General features: G+C 37.8%; 1 pseudogene; it reads right to left on the reverse strand.

Annotated features, from left to right (window-relative positions):
* Positions 1-210: 210 nt before the first annotated feature.
* LOC129651413 (transcription and mRNA export factor ENY2-like) lies at positions 211-593 on the reverse strand (annotated as a pseudogene).
* Between the last annotated feature and the right edge of the window lie 7,153 nt (positions 594-7,746).

Below are 7,746 nucleotides of genomic sequence, written 5' to 3' on the forward strand. Positions count from 1 at the left end.
AGATCCTCCCGTGTCTCTTGCATCTCGTTCCTTGGCCGGCAGGTTCTTTACCACCGAGCCACCAGGGAAGCCAAAAACTGTATACCATCGCACCAAAAAAAAAAAAAGGATTTTATTTTGGGAAATTGATTCCTAATTTCTGGCAAGTTTTACTTTCAGAAATAAAACCACAAAACAACACAATCTAATTCAATCTTAAAGGCTGGGCTGCTAAGCAAGGAATGTTCTTATTCTCCTCCTTTACACTGTCAGGTACCTGGGTTCTGCCTTTGGGTGTGATTTGAGCCACCCAGTCATCAACAGTAACGTGTTGTAGTCCTTTTTCTTGAGTTACCTCTTAACAGTGTGACTTCAACTGTGTCCTTTCAGCCACATTCAATTAACTTGGCTTTTAGCAACTCTTTGAGGCATTCTGTTCCCTTCTCCAGGGTATCTTCCCAACCCAGGGATTGAACCCAGGTCTCCCGCATTGCAGGTGGATTGTTTTTAACAGAAGAGCCACCAGGGAAGCCCTCTCTTTCTCCAGTTTCCATCAACTTTTGGTTAATCGCTGCTCTCATCTGTACATCTTTGTGCATCTTGCTAACCACCATCTCTGAGGGTGAGAGCTTCCCAGCTACAAAATGACCCCTGCACTGATGACCATTACCTGACACACTCCTTGGTTGCCCAGAACAGTGATTTTCAAACTATGAATTTTGGCCCAGTTATTAGGTTCTGATCAGAACTTTTTAAAATGAAACAGAAATAGCATCAAAAGTGCACTACACATAGTGAGGGTAACTAACTCTGAGTCTTAAAATAAAATGTATTTATTAATGTGAATCGTGGCTTTAAAAGTCTGAAAGGCCCTGAGTCAGAGTAAGAGAATTATGAAAATCATTGCTAGTTTGCTTCTACATCTTGCACATGTTTCTCTTCTTTGGTTTTCTTCTTAGTAACCCTTGACTCTCTTAGCATGATTATCACACCCTGGAATTTATTTTTCACACTTAAAGCTTTGCAGGAGGAAAAATACATGTACTAACATATAACTATACTAACATATATATTAGTATTCTAACATATAATGATACTGTATGCTAACAGATAACAAAGGAACATGTAGTTAGATCTCCTTAGAAATCAACTTATTTTTAGTAAATAACTAAGTAGAAGTCAGGTCATCTAAATATTATTTCTGTGATTGTCATGAGACCTTGTAAAAGTCTGCTGTGACTTAGTTCCCTAGTATATTTGGTAAGAATAATTCCTGATGCTAACCCTTGGAAACTTAATATTTGCAGACTAATACTACTATAGGTTGTTCCGAGCAAGAGTAGGATAAATATATGGATGGAGAGACCTGCTAAAACAGCAATTTCAAGACCTCTATTAATTAGCTTCATTGCATATTCTTTTTGATTGTTCCTTAAAAAATATTTAGGGATTCCCTGGTAGTTCAGCTAGTAGAGAATCTGCCAGCAATGCGGGAGACCTGGGTTCAATCCCTGGGTTGGGAAGATCCCCTGGAGAAGGGAACCCACTTCAGTATTCTGGCCTGGAGAATTCCATCAACTGTACAGTCCATGGGTCACAAAGAGTCAGACATGACTGAGTTACTTTCACTTCACCAAAAAATATTTGTCTTAGGTAAGATTTTTTTTCACATCTGTAACCTTCCCATTACAATCCAAGAAGCCATTTGAGAATACAGAACATGATTTAGAAGGTTCAACATCATTTTAAGACCCAGAAAAGAGTTCCATGAATGGATGTGACTTAAGAGATGCTTATAATAATTAAATCACGGTGAAGGACAAGTGAAGAGTTAAAATTTATGAGGGGCTAGAAACAGACTCTTAAAATGCCATGAAATCAGTCAGGGATAGAGACAAAAGAAAAACACAAAACAGTGGAGTTAAAGTGTACTAGCTTGTTAATAGGTAAAAATAATTATTTATAGTTTGGTATATATTTGAATGTATTGCTAAATTTTTGACATAAAATTTTACTATCCTTTTCTAATTTCCTTTAGTTGCATGTTTCCTTGTCTTTGGGGGCTAAAGCTTATTGCAACATAGTTTTTTTGCTCATTTTAAGTTAGAAGACAGAGATAATCTGTCATACTATCTACCCAAGACAAATGCTTTTCTTTAAGGGCATCAAGTTAAAAGTGGTAAATTTGGTTCCATCTACATAATGGCATGATCAAGATGGAAATATGACAAAAATGTTATGACAGTCAATGTATTCTGTGGGAGACCGACAGTAGCAAGGTGAACAAACAAGTTGGAGTCTATGCTTGGACAAGGTGTAGATATCAGATTTAGTAATTGGAAATGTCCCATCAACCACCATTCCCATTTCCCATAGAAGACTCAATATCAGGTGGCAAGAAAAATTCCCCACAAAGAAAGATTGATGCATTAGCATTCCATAGGAAGCAAAGATCATGGAAAGTTAGTTTATTTAGGGCAGGTCATATAGGCAGGATCTGAGCCTTAGTAACAACTTTTGCAGAAATGAAGTTAGAAGTTAGGCATAGCTCTTCAAAGACAGTTCCTGAGACCACAATCAGAAAACACTCAACTTTATAGTAAGAAGTTGAGAAAAATATACTCAATAGAAAATTTTTAATACTCGTTTTGAAGAAAGGAGAGTCACCAGAAGACTGAGTCACTGGTGAGAAGATGGGCCACAAAAAGAATTAGAGTGATAGAGGTGGGATTTAAAATGTACCAACTTTGCCTATGATGGTAGCCTTAGCTCATTATGTACTTTGAGTAAAGTGGAAAGAACTGGGTCTTTGGAATTATACAGATCACAGGTTCTCAGTCTAACTCTTCTACTTGCTAGATGTATGATAATGGACAAATTAATCTCTCTTAGCTTTGATTTCTGAAATGAAAAAAAATACTTGTATATTAAGGGCCTAATTTAGCATAGTTTCTGGTATGTAGTAGGGGATCTAAGTGAGATCTATTATTTTTGCTTTTAATAGGGAAGATAGATTTATTTCTGTAGTTCTGTTCTTGCCTATGATTTCCCTTGTGACCAATAATACATATTTTTGAGATGTCTGACCAGAGTCTGAAGGCACCATCTGTGGCTGTTGGTCTCACTCATTAGCTTTAATAAACTGAGCCAACCAAATCTCACAGTGGTTGGTACCCTTGAGAGCTATCTTATTTGGCAAAGGATTATCCTATATTTCATAACTTTTTTTTAAGCTGGGAGAGGTACTTAAAGTAGGTGGGCTAAAGCAGCTTTACTTTGCAGTGCTATGTGGCCAAATTATAGTGATGATTAATTTGTAATTGCTTTGCTCATTATTAAATGTTCACAATAATGGTGATGATAAGTAACATTGACTTCACATTTCTGGGCTGTATCTACTATATCATGCTCTCCCTGAAGCTCTGAGTAAAACTTATACATAGGTAGAAATTGTGTCTAAAGGAAACAAGAATTATTTAATGAGACAAAACATCCCTGACTGTATACATCTAAATGAGCAGTGCCCCCTGCAAAGTAATTCCCTTGGGAAGTTATACAAGCATTCTAACAATCTTGCCATTGCTCAAAACATTTTTGGAACTTCTCTTCTGGAATTGCCTTAAGACCCAGTTTATGAGCCATACAAAAAAGTCAGACTCATTAATTTATAGTCACACATAATTTTTCACCTCTGATAGTGTTACCCAGCATGATTACCCATCTTGGCTCTGAGTGATTTTGCTAATTCCAAAATAAAATCCATCCTCAAAGGGTAAACATTGACTATTTGCCACTATCTAGGGTATTTAGGAGAAAAATCACATTTCTGAAGGCAATTCCAAAAAGAACCCCAGAATTCCAGATACTTGAATAACATCTTCCATGTCACTGGGCTCACTAAGTACAATTCTGCTCTGAATATAAAGTTGTAGCATATTTTTTGACTGTTTCATTCAAGTGCTAACTCTTGCCAATTTGTTTACTCATTCACTTGCTCAACAAGTATTTATTGAGTATCACTAGGCACTGGATTATGGATCCAGCAGTGAGTAGGACAAATAAGGCCACTACTCTAATAGAAACTTCATTTAGTCAGGGACACAAATATTAAATAAGTAATTACAGTAAAGAGAAGTGTAATGGGAGCATGTTTCAGGAAGATCTAAGCTAGTCTAGCGACAGGGTTAACTCTCCTGAGGAAATGACTTTAAACTTGAGATTTGAAAAATGAGTAGGAGTGTTCCAGGTAGGGGGAATAGCATGTAAAATCTTGAGGGCAAGGAAGCATGATGTTGTAGGAACTGAAAAAAAAAAAAAAAATCAGCATGGCTAGACTGTTTGGGCGAATAGCAAGACTACTGGTAGAGGCTGGACCATGCAGAGCCTAATAAGCCATTTTACTAATTCAGTTGTACCCACACTGAAGCATGGGAATGCAACTTTAGTTGCAGAGTGACATGCTAAGAAGAGAGACTGGAGGTAGGGAGAACATTTAGTAGGTTATTACAAAAATTAGGAGAGAATGATGGCAGTAAAGATGAAGAGAAGTACATAAATTTGAGAAATACTCAGAAGGTAAAAGGAACAGGACTTGAAGATTCATTGGCTATCACAGATAAGGACAGGAAGAGTTAAGAGCAATTATTAGGTTGTTGGTTTGAAAATAAGGGTGTGATGATGCCACTCACTGAGTTGGGGATACTGGAGAATCAGCTCTACTCATTCATTGGGGGAGAAGTGATTAGTCCATTTTGAATATACTATACTTGAGGTACCAGAGGGGTATCCAAGAAAAGATATTAAGAAGGCAGTTGGGTATATAAGTGTGTGCCTCAAGATGGAGCCTGAACTTGGAATTATAGATTTGTGAGGCATCAGCAACAGGAATGAATCAGATCATTTAAGGTAAGTATACAGTGAAAAAAATACAAAGCTTGGAAAAACCCCTGAGATATTGTTTAAGATCTGGGCAGAAGAGGAGATGCCCACTGAAGAAACTGAGGGGTAAGAAAGAGAGAAAGAAGACCAGGAAAATGTGGTAGCATGGAGACCAGAGAAAGACAGCATTAAAAAAAAAATACATATGTCAATAGTGTCAAATATTGCCAAGAGGTCAAGTAAGGTTGGCATGAAATGCATCTGTGGGATTTAGAGAATATAAGTTACAGATTATCCAGAATACAGTAGAAACTTTTAATTAATGTCTTGTGAGTGGAACCTGGGAATTGGTGGTGGTTTAGTCGCTAAGTTGTGTCTGACTCTTGCAACCCCGTGGACTGTAGCCTGCAAGGCTCCTCTGTCCAGGGGATTCTCCAGGCAAGAATACTGGAGTGGGTTGTCATTTCCCTCTCCAAGGGATCTTCCTGACCCAGGAATCAAACCTGGGTCTCCAATCAGTCAATAGTTAACTTAAAAAGTGATTAAATTGGGTAATCGCAAACAAAATTACTCTTTCACTTATTATTTTAATCTAAAACATACAACTGTACATTTATTTGCCAATTTTTGATATAGGGCTTAAACATTATGATTTGTTATTTGAATCTGTGTATTGAAATCAACCTCAGGTGTCTTGGATAACTAATATACATAAATGCATTGTCTGTATTTCCCTGTTTGGGGGAGTTATTTAAAGTAAATCAAGAATTTAAAGACACTCATGGAGAGGATTCTGAGAAGACAGTGAAGAAGCACAAGGATTCTGTCTCATTTTTTAAACCAATTATACTTGTAGGATCTGTTTGATGTAACTATTTTGGAACTCTAAACTCTCCTGAAGTCTTGAAATCCCAATGGAAGGTTTAGATGGTAAATTGTGGTTAATCTTGATGAATTTCAGCTCTTAGCACAGTAGTTTTTACCCATCTCCCCACCTCTCAGTTCAGAGGCAGATAGCTGTGAGCAGATTCCAGGAACAGCTTGCAATGCAGCTTGCAGGAGCCAAGGTAGCAGAGAGAACTCTGTCCATAAAATATCAGGGATCTGTGCTCTGACTGTTGATTACTGGCTCTAAACTCAGAGGTGCAGACCAAGAGATAGGTGCCCATTGTTGTACCTCCCCAATTGTTGCAACCTCCATCCCCTTATCTGAAGTGACCTCAGGGAATTTAAAAGATTGGTACATTTTTATATTCCCTTCATTTTTCTTTCCCTTTTGGTGAGTGAAGAAAATCAGAAAGTCATCGTGCCTGGCCAGGGAAAAGTACAGGCTCAGAAAAGACCTGAAAAGAACTTAAATTTTACACCTTGGGTTAATCCTTGGCACAAGACACTAATAATAATAATGATAATAATAATAAACAGAAACAAAACTCTTCAAATTCTTGGGAAATAGGAGAATCTGATTTCCAGAGTTACCACATTATTCAAATCAAATGCCCAGTACTACCCCTGAAAAAGACATGATAGTGATCTACTAGACAAAGACACGGAGAAGGCAATGGCACCCCACTCCAGTACTCTTGCCTGGAAAATCCTGTGGATGGAGGAGCCTGGTAGGCTGCAGTCCATGGGGTCGCTAAGAGTTGGCTACGACTGAGCGACTTCACTTTCGCTTTTCACTTTCATGCATTGGAGAAGGAAATGGCAATCCACTCCAGTATTCTTGTCTGGAGAATCCCAGGGACGGGGGAGCCTGGTGGGCTGCTGTCTATGGGGTCGCACAGAGTCGGACACGACTGAAGCGACTTAGCAGCAGCAGCAGCAGCAGACAAAGACTTTAAGGGACTTTCCTGGAGGTCCAGTGGTTAGGACTCCATACTTCCACTGCAGGGGGCTTAGGTTCAGTCCCTAATTGGGCAACTAAGATCTCACAAGCCATGCAGAGCTGTCCAAAAAATTAAACAAAAAAACCCTCCTTTAAAGATGCTCAAAGAACTAAAGGAAGATGTGGAGAAAGTCAAGAAAACAATGTATCAATAAAATGGAACTATCAATTAAGAAATAGGAAAATCTAGAAAGAGACCAAAAAGAAATTCTGGAACTGAAAAGAACAATGAATGAAATTAAGAATTCATTAGAGGGGTTCAAAGACAGATTTGAGCCAGCAAAAGAAAAAAATCAATAAACTTGAAGATAGGACAACGTAAATGATTGAGTTTGAGGAAGAGAAAGAAAAAAGATTGAAGAAAAGTGAAGAGAGTCTAAAGGAGCTGTGGGACACAATCAAATGGACCAACACACACTTTGTGGGGATCCCTGTAAGAGAAGAGAAAGAAAGGTGTAGAGAGAGAATATTTGAAAATGATGACTGAAGGTTTTCCCAACTTGATAAAAATACGTAATTAAAAATACGCATCCAAGAAGTTCAAGGAACTCTGAAGAGATGAATTCAAAGAGAATCACAACAAGATACATTATAATTAAACTTTTGATAGACAAATACTAAGAAAGAATCTTGAAAGCAAAAGAGGGAAGTGACTTGTCACATACAAGAGCTTTTCAATAGGATTATCAACAGATTTCTCATTAAATACTTTGTAAGCTGAAAGGTAGTTGGCTGATATATGTAAAGTGCTGAAAGAAAAAACTTAATAAATAAAAGTAAATACCAAAAAAACCCAAACAATTCCATTCAAAAATTGGCAAAGAACATGAACAGCCATTTCTTCAAAGAAGATATACAAATTACTATTAACCACATGAAAAGAGGCTCAACATCATTAATTATTCAGTTCAGTTGTTCAGTCATGTCCAACTCTTTGTGACCCCATGGGTTGCAGCACACCAGGCTTTCCTGTCCATCACCAACTCCTGGAGCTTGAGCAA

The sequence above is a fragment of the Bubalus kerabau genome, chromosome 4 (genome assembly GCF_029407905.1).
Source record: "Bubalus kerabau isolate K-KA32 ecotype Philippines breed swamp buffalo chromosome 4, PCC_UOA_SB_1v2, whole genome shotgun sequence".
NCBI lineage: Eukaryota > Metazoa > Chordata > Mammalia > Artiodactyla > Bovidae > Bubalus > Bubalus kerabau.